Raw genomic sequence first — 18449 nt, forward strand, 5'->3', positions numbered from 1 at the left:
CTGGAGAAAAAAACTAATTACCAAACCATCCAATATAATCAATTGACAGGCTGGCGCAGTCGATGCACATCGTCTGTTTGGCCAATTAACTTCTTGTACGTAGTTTCATGGCCCTGACATAATTTTTTTAATGTGTATGAATAATCTAACTGAAAAAATCATTTCAAAACACTGCTTTAGGTGGACACCCTGCCTTTGGTATTTTTAATTTTAAAAAACCTGTAAAATACCTGTTCCCATGCCTTCACAGCATCAGAATATAAACACCCTGAGACCGATTGAAGATGCGCTCTTTCCAGATGAATGACTCAGCAAAAATGACAGGATTGTGAAGAATCATGGGAATTTTTAGGATAACGGCCAGATGATGAGCGTTTGTTGGCATTCCTCAGAAAATGTGTCCAGCAACGACAGATTATCAGTACATGTATGCTTGATACCGATATGTTACAGAATTTGATGACGCGTTACTGGTAACGGTATCAATGGTGGGACTATAAACATGGTTTAACAACTCACTGGCAGCATTTGTAATGAATGCAGACATACCTGGAGTTTCAAAAGGCGAAATATGAGTCACTATCATATGCTTTATTCGCATGACGACCAAGCTGGTTTATCTCAGTGTGCTTTACGTCAGAATGAATTGGACCGTTGTTTGGATGGAGATATTGTGACATAGTAGGCAGAACCACTCATGTCTGTTTAAACATTATTCTCAATGTAAGGTAAGCTAGAGTTTCAAGTCCTATTGACAGTAACGGTGTGCAAATGACACAAGAAAATGCTTTTAACAGCATGTGCGGATTAATCCAATTATAAGCGAGTGATTGACAGCCACCGGAACAGAGAAAAGACATCGGCTTCATCAAGAGTAAATAAAGACTTGTCTTAAGTTACTCTTGATATTAAGTTGAGCGGCGAATACCATCATGATACGGTCTGGTATAAAGCGGAAGCATCAACTCACCAGTATACACACAGGATAGGAAGACTCCAAATTTGTCCGGATTGTCAAGCCGAATTTTGTAACGCTTTTGGTCTGCTTGGCGAATTCTGCGTCACAGGAGAAAAAAAATTTCCCAGTCACTAGTCAAATTTGCGTCATGGCAACTGAACAAGTTTTAGCGGTGACTAGCTTTGTGATTGTGTAATCTTTGTATGCATACGTATGTTTCCACCTGTTTCTGCTCGCCTACATTTGATGTCTGGCGTCAATAGATTCAGCTATCGCAACTCTACTACACAAGGTGTATTGAACACCAAGCAAATAATGCCTCGCTTTCGTAGCAAAGAAAATGCATAATTAATAATTTCCTTGATTTTGTGTTATTTTAATGGAATGTCTTTGTCGATCCTGCCAACACATTCTCCTTTTAGACACCACCCCGAGTTACCTTGGCAACAAGACAACTTTCCATCTGGCGTACTTGGAGGAATTGCCCAGAATGTAGTAGGCAAGCGATCGTCGTTCAGGGATTTCCAGAAAGAATCATCTGATCTCCAGTCAAGCCATCCAATCAAACTAGACTATATGTTACGATGCGTTGGTCACTAAGATTCTGATAACTACCCTAAATGCACTATTTCCATCGTCCGGTATTGACGAATCTGAAACGCCCAATCCTGATTCACCGGTGCCATAAAAGAACCATAAACACGGCCACTACTTCTTTAAGGTGACATATATTTGCCAGGACAACAAACTGACTCTGAGATTGATGGATCAGAATATTCTTGCATAAATACGTGGGAGAAAGCCATATGGCTATGTGATGGTCCACCAGCGCATTTCTTCGGACTGCCGGAGAATGGCTGTTCTGTAAGGAGCTTAGAGAATTGCTTACATATCAACAAACTGCAAAAAAGATCTCAACAAAACGGAATGTAACTGTATGATTTGCAAGTCTCACATTACACGCTAAATTCATTATTATTGATGAGCATTTAGTTTGTAACTACAGTGATGAGCAGGCGGATAGATTCAAATTACATATCAGCTTCCTGGCCACCTAAATCCCATACCGAAATTGTCCCTTCAAATCACGTGCACGGAGCTATATAGATACGATTGCCGTGTGCATGGGCATTTCCGACTCCAAAAGAATCGACTCGAATATTAATTCAAATCCGGCATTGCAGACATCATTGGCGCCAAAGACTATTTCTTTTGACCCTGTTGACCTCGCTTCTAAAATTTTTTTGAGAAAGCCATTCAACATTTAAATCAAATGCGAGCATTATCTTTTATATCACCGAGCTATATAAATACGACATATCAAGAAAACTCTGTCGCAATATTGAATTATACGAATATCTGGGACTATTTGAACCCAATTACTCTTCCGCCAGCGTAACCTCGTCACAATCATTGCGCTTTTTCAATATGGCGACGAATTGCACAAGGAAAAATCCCTGTCTATCATACCCCTTACAGTAAAGCCTTGATGGCCTCGGCTGTTAGACGGTTGCACTACGGATTGGGTGGTCACGGGTTCGAACCCCGGCGAATATAATTTTTTCGTGTTTTTGAAACACTTTCTTATTATTATTCATTCATGTACGTTTATTAGGCGCGGATCCAAGCGGGTGCACCAGACACACGGCTACTAATTGATGTAAACTTTTTTTAATTGACCACTCATGAAATTTTGGAACACACCTGTCCAGGAATTTTGATGAGAAATGCAGTGCACGCTCCCTCTTCTTCCAGTTCCTAGATTCGCCGGCCCTCTTATACCATCATCTTATACCGTTGTGAATATTATCATGAAGAAAACCCCTTCACCCGAACTTTTCAAGCTGAAGTACACACTTATTCCAGGTATTCGAGCAATCCAGAGAATTGTTTGACTAGTCGGCGGCTTGAATTCCCGAGGGTACATTGAGGCCAAGAACTATCTTGGTTGACCTCGACTCTAAACCCTTTTTCAAAATGGCCATTCAAACCATAAAATCAGCTACAAACATTCTTTGTTGAAGGGACAACTTTGGCATGAGACAGGCTGTTTTTCATGCAAAATAGCTTCAAGTAGGACCGTGACTTCTCAAGGAGCTGAGAGAATTATTGACATATCATCAAACTGCAAAAAAGATCTCACCAAAACGGAATGTAACTGTACATTTGCCTAAAAATCTAAGATTTTCAAGTCATGTCAAACCCGTCTCACATTACACGCCAAATTCATTATTAGTGATGAGCATTTAGTTTGTAACTACAGTGATGAGCAGGCGGATAGATTCAAATTACATATCAGCTTCCTGGCCACCTAAATCCCACACCGAAATTGTCCCTTCAAATCACGTGCAGGGAGCTATATAGATACGATTGCCGTGTGCATGGGCATTTCCGACTCCAAAAGAATCGACTCGAATCTTAATTCAAATCCGGCATTGCAGACATCATTGGCGCCAAAGACTATTTCTTTTGACCCTGTTGACCTCGCTTCTAAAAATTTTTTTGAGAAAGCCATTCAAACATTTAAATCAAATGCGAGCATTATCTTTTATATCACCGAGCTATATAAATACGATATATCAAGAAAACTCTGTCACAATATTGAATTATACGAATATCTGGGACTATTTGAACCCAATTTCTCTTCCGCCAGCGTAACCTCGTCACAATCATTGCGCTTTTTCAATATGGCGACGAATTGCACAAGGAAAAATCCCTGTCTATCATACCCCTTACAGTAAAGCATTGATGGCCTCGGCGGTTAGACGGTTGCACTACGGATTGGGTGGTCACGGGTTCGAACCCCGGCGAATCTAATTTTTTCGTGTTTTTGAAACACTTTCTTATTATTTTTCATTCATGTACGTTTATTAGGCGCGGATCCAAGTGGGTGCACCAGACACACGGCTACTAATTGATGTAAACTTTTTTTAATTGACCACTCATGAAATTTTGGAACACACCTGTCCAGCAATTTTGATGAGAAATGCAGTGCACGCTCCCTCTTCTCCCAGTTCCTAGATTCGCCGGCCCTCTTATACCATCATTTTATACCGCTGTGAATATTATCATGAAGAAAACCCCTTCACCCGAACTTTTCAAGCTGAAGTACACACTTATTCCAGGTATTCGAGCAATCCAGAGAATTGTTTGACTAGTCGGCGGCTTGAATTCCCGAGGGTACATTGAGGCCAAGAACTATCTTGGTTGACCTCGATTCTAAACCCTTTTACAAAATGGCCATTCAAACCATAAAATCAGCTACAAACATTCTTTGTTGAAGGGACAACTTTGGCATGAGACAGGCTGTTTTTCATGCAAAATAGCTTCAAGTAGGACCGTGACTTCTCAAGGAGCTGAGAGAATTATTGACATATCATCAAACTGCAAAAAAGATCTCACCAAAACGGAATGTAACTGTACATTTGCCTAAAAATCTAAGATTTTCAAGTCATGTCAAACCCGTCTCACATTACACGCCAAATTCATTATTAGTGATGAGCATTTAGTTTGTAACTACAGTGATGAGCAGGCGGATAGATTCAAATTACATATCAGCTTCCTGGCCACCTAAATCCCACACCGAAATTGTCCCTTCAAATCACGTGCACGGAGCTATATAGATACGATTGCCGTGTGCATGGGCATTTCCGACTCCAAAAGAATCGACTCGAATCTTAATTCAAATCCGGCATTGCAGACATCATTGACGCCAAAGACTATTTCTTTTGACCCTGTTGACCTCGCTTCTAAAATTTTTTTGAGAAAGCCATTCAAACATTTAAATCAAATGCGAGCATTATCTTTTATATCACCGAGCTATATAAATACGATATATCAAGAAAACTCTGCCGCAATATTGAATTATACGAATATCTGGGACTATTTGAACCCAATTACTCTTCCGCCAGCGTAACCTCGTCACAATCATTGCGCTTTTTCAATATGGCGACGAATTCAACAAGGAAAAATCCCTGTCTATCATACCCTTAACAGTAAAGCTTTGATGGCCTCGGCGGTTAGACGGTTGCACTACGGATAGGATGGTCACGGGTTCGAACCCCGGCAAATCTAATTTTTACGTGTTTTTTGAAACATTTTCTTCTTATTATTTATTCATGTACGTTTATCAGGCGCGGATCCAAGCGGGTGCACCAGACGCACGGCTACTAATTGATGTAAACTTTTTTTAATTGACCACTCATGAAATTTTGGAACACACCTGTCCAGCAATTTTGATGAGAAATGCAGTGCACGCTCCCTCTTCTTCCAGTTCCTAGATTCGCCGGCCCTCTTATACCATCATCTTATACCGTTGTGAATATTATCATGAAGAAAACCCCTTCACCCGAACTTTTCAAGCTGAAGTACACACTTATTCCAGGTATTCGAGCAATCCAGAGAATTGTTTGACTAGTCGGCGGCTTGAATTCCCGAGGGTACATTGAGGCCAAGAACTATCTTGGTTGACCTCGATTCTAAACCCTTTTACAAAATGGCCATTCAAACCATAAAATCAGCTACAAACATTCTTTGTTGAAGGGACAACTTTGGCATGAGACAGGCTGTTTTTCATGCATAATAGCTTCAAGTAGGACCGTGACTTCTCAAGGAGCTGAGAGAATTATTGACATATCATCAAACTGCAAAAAAGATCTCACCAAAACGGAATGTAACTGTACATTTGCCTAAAAATCTAAGATTTTCAAGTCATGTCAAACCCGTCTCTCATTACACGCCACATTCATTATTAGTGATGAGCATTTAGTTTGTAACTACAGTGATGAGCAGGCGGATAGATTCAAATTACTTATCAGCTTCCTGGCCACCTAAATCCCACACCGAAATTGTCCCTTCAAATCACGTGCACGGAGCTATATAGATACGATTGCCGTGTGCATGGGCATTTCCGACTCCAAAAGAATCGACTCGAATCTTAATTCAAATCCGGCATTGCAGACATCATTGGCGCCAAAGACTATTTCTTTTGACCCTGTTGACCTCGCTTCTAAAATTTTTTTCAGAAAGCCATTCAAACATTTAAATCAAATGCGAGCATTATCTTTTATATCACCGAGCTATATAAATACGATATATCAAGAAAACTCTGTCGCAATATTGAATTATACGAATATCTGGGACTATTTGAACCCAATTACTCTTCCGCCAGCGTAACCTCGTCACAATCATTGCGCTTTTTCAATATGGCGACGAATTGCACAAGGAAAAATCCCTGTCTATCATACCCCTTACAGTAAAGCATTGATGGCCTCGGCGGTTAGACGGTTGCACTACGGATTGGGTGGTCACGGGTTCGAACCCCGGCGAATCATATTTTTTCGTGTTTTTTGAAACATTTTCTTATTATTATTCATTCATGTACGTTTATCAGGCGCGGATCCAAGCGGGTGCACCAGACGCACGGCTACTAATTGATGTAAACTTTTTTAATTGACCACTCATGAAATTTTGGAACACACCTGTCCAGGAATTTTGATGAGAAATGCAGTGCACGCTCCCTCTTCTTCCAGTTCCTAGATTCGCCGGCCCTCTTATACCATCATCTTATACCGCTGTGAATATTATCATGAAGGAAACCCCTTCACCCGAACTTTTCAAGCTGAAGTACACACTTATTCCAGGTATTCGAGCAATCCAGATAATTGTTTGACTAGTCGGCGGCTTGAATTCCCGAGGGTACATTGAGGCCAAGAACTATCTTGGTTGACCTCGATTCTAAACCCTTTTACAAAATGGCCATTCAAACCATAAAATCAGCTACAAACATTCTTTGTTGAAGGGACAACTTTGGCATGAGACAGGCTGTTTTTCATGCAAAATAGCTTCAAGTAGGACCGTGACTTCTCAAGGAGCTGAGAGAATTATTGACATATCATCAAACTGCAAAAAAGATCTCACCAAAACGGAATGTAACTGTACATTTGCCTAAAAATCTAAGATTTTCAAGTCATGTCAAACCCGTCTCACATTACACGCCAAATTCATTATTAGTGATGAGCATTTAGTTTGTAACTACAGTGATGAGCAGGCGGATAGATTCAAATTACATATCAGCTTCCTGGCCACCTAAATCCCACACCGAAATTGTCCCTTCAAATCACGTGCACGGAGCTATATAGATACGATTGCCGTGTGCATGGGCATTTCCGACTCCAAAAGAATCGACTCGAATCTTAATTCAAATCCGGCATTGCAGACATCATTGACGCCAAAGACTATTTCTTTTGACCCTGTTGACATCGCTTCTAAAATTTTTTTGAGAAAGCCATTCAAACATTTAAATCAAATGCGAGCATTATCTTTTATATCACCGAGCTATATAAATACGATATATCAAGAAAACTCTGCCGCAATATTGAATTATACGAATATCTGGGACTATTTGAACCCAATTACTCTTCCGCCAGCGTAACCTCGTCACAATCATTGCGCTTTTTCAATATGGCGACGAATTCAACAAGGAAAAATCCCTGTCTATCATACCCTTAACAGTAAAGCTTTGATGGCCTCGGCGGTTAGACGGTTGCACTACGGATAGGATGGTCACGGGTTCGAACCCCGGCAAATCTAATTTTTACGTGTTTTTTGAAACATTTTCTTCTTATTATTTATTCATGTACGTTTATCAGGCGCGGATCCAAGCGGGTGCACCAGACGCACGGCTACTAATTGATGTAAACTTTTTTTAATTGACCACTCATGAAATTTTGGAACACACCTGTCCAGCAATTTTGATGAGAAATGCAGTGCACGCTCCCTCTTCTTCCAGTTCCTAGATTCGCCGGCCCTCTTATACCATCATCTTATACCGTTGTGAATATTATCATGAAGAAAACCCCTTCACCCGAACTTTTCAAGCTGAAGTACACACTTATTCCAGGTATTCGAGCAATCCAGAGAATTGTTTGACTAGTCGGCGGCTTGAATTCCCGAGGGTACATTGAGGCCAAGAACTATCTTGGTTGACCTCGATTCTAAACCCTTTTACAAAATGGCCATTCAAACCATAAAATCAGCTACAAACATTCTTTGTTGAAGGGACAACTTTGGCATGAGACAGGCTGTTTTTCATGCATAATAGCTTCAAGTAGGACCGTGACTTCTCAAGGAGCTGAGAGAATTATTGACATATCATCAAACTGCAAAAAAGATCTCACCAAAACGGAATGTAACTGTACATTTGCCTAAAAATCTAAGATTTTCAAGTCATGTCAAACCCGTCTCTCATTACACGCCACATTCATTATTAGTGATGAGCATTTAGTTTGTAACTACAGTGATGAGCAGGCGGATAGATTCAAATTACATATCAGCTTCCTGGCCACCTAAATCCCACACCGAAATTGTCCCTTCAAATCACGTGCACGGAGCTATATAGATACGATTGCCGTGTGCATGGGCATTTCCGACTCCAAAAGAATCGACTCGAATCTTAATTCAAATCCGGCATTGCAGACATCATTGGCGCCAAAGACTATTTCTTTTGACCCTGTTGACCTCGCTTCTAAAATTTTTTTCAGAAAGCCATTCAAACATTTAAATCAAATGCGAGCATTATCTTTTATATCACCGAGCTATATAAATACGATATATCAAGAAAACTCTGTCGCAATATTGAATTATACGAATATCTGGGACTATTTGAACCCAATTACTCTTCCGCCAGCGTAACCTCGTCACAATCATTGCGCTTTTTCAATATGGCGACGAATTGCACAAGGAAAAATCCCTGTCTATCATACCCCTTACAGTAAAGCATTGATGGCCTCGGCGGTTAGACGGTTGCACTACGGATTGGGTGGTCACGGGTTCGAACCCCGGCGAATCATATTTTTTCGTGTTTTTTGAAACATTTTCTTATTATTATTCATTCATGTACGTTTATCAGGCGCGGATCCAAGCGGGTGCACCAGACGCACGGCTACTAATTGATGTAAACTTTTTTAATTGACCACTCATGAAATTTTGGAACACACCTGTCCAGGAATTTTGATGAGAAATGCAGTGCACGCTCCCTCTTCTTCCAGTTCCTAGATTCGCCGGCCCTCTTATACCATCATCTTATACCGCTGTGAATATTATCATGAAGGAAACCCCTTCACCCGAACTTTTCAAGCTGAAGTACACACTTATTCCAGGTATTCGAGCAATCCAGATAATTGTTTGACTAGTCGGCGGCTTGAATTCCCGAGGGTACATTGAGGCCAAGAACTATCTTGGTTGACCTCGATTCTAAACCCTTTTACAAAATGGCCATTCAAACCATAAAATCAGCTACAAACATTCTTTGTTGAAGGGACAACTTTGGCATGAGACAGGCTGTTTTTCATGCAAAATAGCTTCAAGTAGGACCGTGACTTCTCAAGGAGCTGAGAGAATTATTGACATATCATCAAACTGCAAAAAAGATCTCACCAAAACGGAATGTAACTGTACATTTGCCTAAAAATCTAAGATTTTCAAGTCATGTCAAACCCGTCTCACATTACACGCCAAATTCATTATTAGTGATGAGCATTTAGTTTGTAACTACAGTGATGAGCAGGCGGATAGATTCAAATTACATATCAGCTTCCTGGCCACCTAAATCCCACACCGAAATTGTCCCTTCAAATCACGTGCACGGAGCTATATAGATACGATTGCCGTGTGCATGGGCATTTCCGACTCCAAAAGAATCGACTCGAATCTTAATTCAAATCCGGCATTGCAGACATCATTGACGCCAAAGACTATTTCTTTTGACCCTGTTGACCTCGCTTCTAAAATTTTTTTGAGAAAGCCATTCAAACATTTAAATCAAATGCGAGCATTATCTTTTATATCACCGAGCTATATAAATACGATATATCAAGAAAACTCTGCCGCAATATTGAATTATACGAATATCTGGGACTATTTGAACCCAATTACTCTTCCGCCAGCGTAACCTCGTCACAATCATTGCGCTTTTTCAATATGGCGACGAATTGAACAAGGAAAAATCCCTGTCTATCATACCCTTAACAGTAAAGCTTTGATGGCCTCGGCGGTTAGACGGTTGCACTACGGATAGGATGGTCACGGGTTCGAACCCCGGCAAATCTAATTTTTACGTGTTTTTTGAAACATTTTCTTCTTATTATTTATTCATGTACGTTTATCAGGCGCGGATCCAAGCGGGTGCACCAGACGCACGGCTACTAATTGATGTAAACTTTTTTTAATTGACCACTCATGAAATTTTGGAACACACCTGTCCAGCAATTTTGATGAGAAATGCAGTGCACGCTCCCTCTTCTTCCAGTTCCTAGATTCGCCGGCCCTCTTATACCATCATCTTATACCGTTGTGAATATTATCATGAAGAAAACCCCTTCACCCGAACTTTTCAAGCTGAAGTACACACTTATTCCAGGTATTCGAGCAATCCAGAGAATTGTTTGACTAGTCGGCGGCTTGAATTCCCGAGGGTACATTGAGGCCAAGAACTATCTTGGTTGACCTCGATTCTAAACCCTTTTTCAAAATGGCCATTCAAACCATAAAATCAGCTACAAACATTCTTTGTTGAAGGGACAACTTTGGCATGAGACAGGCTGTTTTTCATGCAAAATAGCTTCAAGTAGGACCGTGACTTCTCAAGGAGCTGAGAGAATTATTGACATATCATCAAACTGCAAAAAAGATCTCACCAAAACGGAATGTAACTGTACATTTGCCTAAAAATCTAAGATTTTCAAGTCATGTCAAACCCGTCTCACATTACACGCTAAATTCATTATTAGTGATGAGCATTTAGTGTGTAACTACAGTGATGAGCAGGCGGATAGATTCAAATTACATATCAGCTTCCTGGCCACCTAAATCCCACACCGAAATTGTCCCTTCAAATCACGTGCACGGAGCTATATAGATACGATTGCCGTGTGCATGGGCATTTCCGACTCCAAAAGAATCGACTCGAATCTTAATTCAAATCCGGCATTGCAGACATCATTGGCGCCAAAGACTATTTCTTTTGACCCTGTTGACCTCGCTTCTAAAAATTTTTTCAGAAAGCCATTCAAACATTTAAATCAAATGCGAGCATTATCTTTTATATCACCGAGCTATATAAATACGATATATCAAGAAAACTCTGTCGCAATATTGAATTATACGAATATCTGGGACTATTTGAACCCAATTACTCTTCCGCCAGCGTAACCTCGTCACAATCATTGCGCTTTTTCAATATGGCGACGAATTGCACAAGGAAAAATCCCTGTCTATCATACCCCTTACAGTAAAGCATTGATGGCCTCGGCGGTTAGACGGTTGCACTACGGATTGGGTGGTCACGGGTTCGAACCCCGGCGAATCTAATTTTTTCGTGTTTTTTGAAACATTTTCTTATTATTATTCATTCATGTACGTTTATCAGGCGCGGATCCAAGCGGGTGCACCAGACGCACGGCTACTAATTGATGTAAACTTTTTTAATTGACCACTCATGAAATTTTGGAACACACCTGTCCAGGAATTTTGATGAGAAATGCAGTGCACGCTCCCTCTTCTTCCAGTTCCTAGATTCGCCGGCCCTCTTATACCATCATCTTATACCGCTGTGAATATTATCATGAAGAAAACCCCTTCACCCGAACTTTTCAAGCTGAAGTACACACTTATTCCAGGTATTCGAGCAATCCAGAGAATTGTTTGACTAGTCGGCGGCTTGAATTCCCGAGGGTACATTGAGGCCAAGAACTATCTTGGTTGACCTCGATTCTAAACCCTTTTTCAATGGCCATTCAAACCATAAAATCAGCTACAAACATTCTTTGTTGAAGGGACAACTTTGGCATGAAACAGGCTGTTTTTCATGCAAAATAGCTTCAAGTAGGACCGTGACTTCTCAAGGAGCTGAGAGAATTATTGACATATCATCAAACTGCAAAAAAGATCTCACCAAAACGGAATGTAACTGTACATTTGCCTAAAAATCTAAGATTTTCAAGTCATGTCAAACCCGTCTCACATTACACGCCAAATTCATTATTAGTGATGAGCATTTAGTTTGTAACTACAGTGATGAGCAGGCGGATAGATTCAAATTACATATCAGCTTCCTGGCCACCTAAATCCCACACCGAAATTGTCCCTTCAAATCACGTGCAGGGAGCTATATAGATACGATTGCCGTGTGCATGGGCATTTCCGACTCCAAAAGAATCGACTCGAATCTTAATTCAAATCCGGCATTGCAGACATCATTGGCGCCAAAGACTATTTCTTTTGACCCTGTTGACCTCGCTTCTAAAAATTTTTTCAGAAAGCCATTCAAACATTTAAATCAAATGCGAGCATTATCTTTTATATCACCGAGCTATATAAATACGATATATCAAGAAAACTCTGTCGCAATATTGAATTATACGAATATCTGGGACTATTTGAACCCAATTACTCTTCCGCCAGCGTAACCTCGTCACAATCATTGCGCTTTTTCAATATGGCGACGAATTGCACAAGGAAAAATCCCTGTCTATCATACCCCTTACTGTAAAGCATTGATGGCCTCGGCGGGTAGACGGTTGCACTACGGATTGGGTGGTCACGGGTTCGAACCCCGGCGAATCAAATTTTTTCGTGTTTTTTGAAACATTTTTTTATTATTATTCATTCATGTACGTTTATCAGGCGCGGATCCAAGCGGGTGCACCAGACGCACGGCTACTAATTGATGTAAACTTTTTTAATTGACCACTCATGAAATTTTGGAACACACCTGTCCAGGAATTTTGATGAGAAATGCAGTGCACGCTCCCTCTTCTTCCAGTTCCTAGATTCGCCGGCCCTCTTATACCATCATCTTATACCGCTGTGAATATTATCATGAAGGAAACCCCTTCACCCGAACTTTTCAAGCTGAAGTACACACTTATTCCAGGTATTCGAGCAATCCAGATAATTGTTTGACTAGTCGGCGGCTTGAATTCCCGAGGGTACATTGAGGCCAAGAACTATCTTGGTTGACCTCGATTCTAAACCCTTTTACAAAATGGCCATTCAAACCATAAAATCAGCTACAAACATTCTTTGTTGAAGGGACAACTTTGGCATGAGACAGGCTGTTTTTCATGCAAAATAGCTTCAAGTAGGACCGTGACTTCTCAAGGAGCTGAGAGAATTATTGACATATCATCAAACTGCAAAAAAGATCTCACCAAAACGGAATGTAACTGTACATTTGCCTAAAAATCTAAGATTTTCAAGTCATGTCAAACCCGTCTCACATTACACGCCAAATTCATTATTAGTGATGAGCATTTAGTTTGTAACTACAGTGATGAGCAGGCGGATAGATTCAAATTACATATCAGCTTCCTGGCCACCTAAATCCCACACCGAAATTGTCCCTTCAAATCACGTGCAGGGAGCTATATAGATACGATTGCCGTGTGCATGGGCATTTCCGACTCCAAAAGAATCGACTCGAATCTTAATTCAAATCCGGCATTGCAGACATCATTGGCGCCAAAGACTATTTCTTTTGACCCTGTTGACCTCGCTTCTAAAATTTTTTTGAGAAAGCCATTCAAACATTTAAATCAAATGCGAGCATTATCTTTTATATCACCGAGCTATATAAATACGATATATCAAGAAAACTCTGTCACAATATTGAATTATACGAATATCTGGGACTATTTGAACCCAATTTCTCTTCCGCCAGCGTAACCTCGTCACAATCATTGCGCTTTTTCAATATGGCGACGAATTGCACAAGGAAAAATCCCTGTCTATCATACCCCTTACAGTAAAGCATTGATGGCCTCGGCGGTTAGACGGTTGCACTACGGATTGGGTGGTCACGGGTTCGAACCCCGGCGAATCTAATTTTTTCGTGTTTTTGAAACACTTTCTTATTATTATTCATTCATGTACGTTTATTAGGCGCGGATCCAAGTGGGTGCACCAGACACACGGCTACTAATTGATGTAAACTTTTTTTAATTGACCACTCATGAAATTTTGGAACACACCAGTCCAGCAATTTTGATGAGAAATGCAGTGCACGCTCCCTCTTCTCCCAGTTCCTAGATTCGCCGGCCCTCTTATACCATCATTTTATACCGCTGTGAATATTATCATGAAGAAAACCCCTTCACCCGAACTTTTCAAGCTGAAGTACACACTTATTCCAGGTATTCGAGCAATCCAGAGAATTGTTTGACTAGTCGGCGGCTTGAATTCCCGAGGGTACATTGAGGCCAAGAACTATCTTGGTTGACCTCGATTCTAAACCCTTTTACAAAATGGCCATTCAAACCATAAAATCAGCTACAAACATTCTTTGTTGAAGGGACAACTTTGGCATGAGACAGGATGTTTTCATGCAAAATAGCTTCAAGTAGGACCGTGACTTCTCAAGGAGCTCAGAGAATTATTGACATATCATCAAACTGCAAAAAAGATCTCACCAAAACGGAATGTAACTGTACATTTGCCTAAAAATCTAAGATTTTCAAGTCATGTCAAACCCGTCTCACATTACACGCCAAATTCATTATTAGTGATGAGCATTTAGTTTGTAACTACAGTGATGAGCAGGCGGATAGATTCAAATTACATATCAGCTTCCTGGCCACCTAAATCCCACACCGAAATTGTCCCTTCAAATCACGTGCAGGGAGCTATATAGATACGATTGCCGTGTGCATGGGCATTTCCGACTCCAAAGAATCGACTCGAATCTTAATTCAAATCCGGCATTGCAGACATCATTGGCGCCAAAGACTATTTCTTTTGACCCTGTTGACCTCGCTTCTAAAATTTTTTTGAGAAAGCCATTCAAACATTTAAATCAAATGCGAGCATTATCTTTTATATCACCGAGCTATATAAATACGATATATCAAGAAAACTCTGTCACAATATTGAATTATACGAATATCTGGGACTATTTGAACCCAATTTCTCTTCCGCCAGCGTAACCTCGTCACAATCATTGCGCTTTTTCAATATGGCGACGAATTGCACAAGGAAAAATCCCTGTCTATCATACCCCTTACAGTAAAGCATTGATGGCCTCGGCGGTTAGACGGTTGCACTACGGATTGGGTGGTCACGGGTTCGAACCCCGGCAAATCTAATTTTTTCGTGTTTTTGAAACACTTTCTTATTATTATTCATTCATGTACGTTTATTAGGCGCGGATCCAAGTGGGTGCACCAGACACACGGCTACTAATTGATGTAAACTTTTTTTAATTGACCACTCATGAAATTTTGGAACACACCAGTCCAGCAATTTTGATGAGAAATGCAGTGCACGCTCCCTCTTCTCCCAGTTCCTAGATTCGCCGGCCCTCTTATACCATCATTTTATACCGCTGTGAATATTATCATGAAGAAAACCCCTTCACCCGAACTTTTCAAGCTGAAGTACACACTTATTCCAGGTATTCGAGCAATCCAGAGAATTGTTTGACTAGTCGGCGGCTTGAATTCCCGAGGGTACATTGAGGCCAAGAACTATCTTGGTTGACCTCGATTCTAAACCCTTTTACAAAATGGCCATTCAAACCATAAAATCAGCTACAAACATTCTTTGTTGAAGGGACAACTTTGGCATGAGACAGGATGTTTTTCATGCAAAATAGCTTCAAGTAGGACCGTGACTTCTCAAGGAGCTCAGAGAATTATTGACATATCATCAAACTGCAAAAAAGATCTCACCAAAACGGAATGTAACTGTACATTTGCCTAAAAATCTAAGATTTTCAAGTCATGTCAAACCCGTCTCACATTACACACCAAATTCATTATTAGTGATGAGCATTTAGTTTGTAACTACAGTGATGAGCAGGCGGATAGATTCAAATTACATATCAGCTTCCTGGCCACCTAAATCCCACACCGACATTGTCCCTTCAAATCACGTGCACGGAGCTATATAGATACGATTGCCGTGTGCATGGGCATTTCCGACTCCAAAAGAATCGACTCGAATCTTAATTCAAATCCGGCATTGCAGACATCATTGGCGCCAAAGACTATTTCTTTTGACCCTGTTGACCTCGCTTCTAAAATTTTTTTGAGAAAGCCATTCAAACATTTAAATCAAATGCGAGCATTATCTTTTATATCACCGAGCTATATAAATACGATATATCAAGAAAACTCTGTCGCAATATTGAATTATACGAATATCTGGGACTATTTGAACCCAATTACTCTTCCGCCAGCGTAACCTCGTCACTATCATTGCGCTTTTTCAATATGGCGACGAATTGAACAAGGAAAAGTCCCTGTCTATCATACCCGTTACAGTAAAGCATTGATGGCCTCGGCGGTTAGACGGTTGCACTACGGATTGGGTGGTCACGGGTTCGAACCCCGGCGAATCTAATTTTTTCGTGTTTTTTGAAACATTTTCTTATTATTATTCATTCATGTACGTTTATCAGGCGCGGATCCAAGCGTGTGCACCAGACGCACGGCTACTAATTGATGTAAACTTTTTTAATTGACCACTCATGAAATTTTGGAACACACCTGTCCAGGAGTTTTGATGAGAAATGCAGTGCACGCTCCCTCTTCTTCCAGTTCCTAGATTCGCCGGCCCTCTTATACCATCATCTTATACCGCTGTGAATATTATCATGAAGAAAACCCCTTCACCCGAACTTTTCAAGCTGAAGTACACACTTATTCCAGGTATTCGAGCAATCCAGAGAATTGTTTGACTTGTCGGCGGCTTGAATTCCCGAGGGTACATTGAGGCCAAGAACTATCTTGGTTGACCTCGATTCTAAACCCTTTTACAAAATGGCCATTCAAACCATAAAATCAGCTACAAACATTCTTTGTTGAAGGGACAACTTTGGCATGAGACAGGATGTTTTTCATGCAAAATAGCTTCAAGTAGGACCGTGACTTCTCAAGGAGCTCAGAGAATTATTGACATATCATCAAACTGCAAAAAAGATCTCACCAAAACGGAATGTAACTGTACATTTGCCTAAAAATCTAAGATTTTCAAGTCATGTCAAACCCGTCTCACATTACACACCAAATTCATTATTAGTGATGAGCATTTAGTTTGTAACTACAGTGATGAGCAGGCGGATAGATTCAAATTACATATCAGCTTCCTGGCCACCTAAATCCCACACCGACATTGTCCCTTCAAATCACGTGCACGGAGCTATATAGATACGATTGCCGTGTGCATGGGCATTTCCGACTCCAAAAGAATCGACTCGAATCTTAATTCAAATCCGGCATTGCAGACATCATTGGCGCCAAAGACTATTTCTTTTGACCCTGTTGACCTCGCTTCTAAAATTTTTTTGAGAAAGCCATTCAAACATTTAAATCAAATGCGAGCATTATCTTTTATATCACCGAGCTATATAAATACGATATATCAAGAAAACTCTGTCACAATATTGAATTATACGAATATCTGGGACTATTTGAACCCAATTTCTCTTCCGCCAGCGTAACCTCGTCACAATCATTGCGCTTTTTCAATATGGCGACGAATTGCACAAGGAAAAATCCCTGTCTATCATACCCCTTACAGTAAAGCATTGATGGCCTCGGCGGTTAGACGGTTGCACTACGGATTGGGTGGTCACGGGTTCGAACCCCGGCGAATCTAATTTTTTCGTGTTTTTGAAACACTTTCTTATTATTATTCATTCATGTACGTTTATTAGGCGCGGATCCAAGTGGGTGCACCAGACACACGGCTACTAATTGATGTAAACTTTTTTTAATTGACCACTCATGAAATTTTGGAACACACCAGTCCAGCAATTTTGATGAGAAATGCAGTGCACGCTCCCTCTTCTCCCAGTTCCTAGATTCGCCGGCCCTCTTATACCATCATTTTATACCGCTGTGAATATTATCATGAAGAAAACCCCTTCACCCGAACTTTTCAAGCTGAAGTACACACTTATTCCAGGTATTCGAGCAATCCAGAGAATTGTTTGACTAGTCGGCGGCTTGAATTCCCGAGGGTACATTGAGGCCAAGAACTATCTTGGTTGACCTCGATTCTAAACCCTTTTACAAAATGGCCATTCAAACCATAAAATCAGCTACAAACATTCTTTGTTGAAGGGACAACTTTGGCATGAGACAGGATGTTTTTCATGCAAAATAGCTTCAAGTAGGACCGTGACTTCTCAAGGAGCTCAGAGAATTATTGACATATCATCAAACTGCAAAAAAGATCTCACCAAAACGGAATGTAACTGTACATTTGCCTAAAAATCTAAGATTTTCAAGTCATGTCAAACCCGTCTCACATTACACGCCAAATTCATTATTAGTGATGAGCATTTAGTTTGTAACTACAGTGATGAGCAGGCGGATAGATTCAAATTACATATCAGCTTCCTGGCCACCTAAATCCCACACCGAAATTGTCCCTTCAAATCACGTGCAGGGAGCTATATAGATACGATTGCCGTGTGCATGGGCATTTCCGA

The 18449-nt window shown here is 40.6% G+C and overlaps 1 protein-coding gene across 1 annotated transcript in view; it reads right to left on the reverse strand.

Moving 5' to 3' along the window:
* The window catches only part of LOC135501296 (atrial natriuretic peptide receptor 1-like), a 34644-nt gene that overhangs the window by 5955 nt on the left and 10240 nt on the right, over positions 1 to 18449 (reverse strand). The gene's annotated exons all lie outside the window — the stretch shown is intronic.

This window comes from Lineus longissimus, chromosome 17 (assembly GCF_910592395.1).
Source record: "Lineus longissimus chromosome 17, tnLinLong1.2, whole genome shotgun sequence".
NCBI lineage: Eukaryota > Metazoa > Nemertea > Pilidiophora > Heteronemertea > Lineidae > Lineus > Lineus longissimus.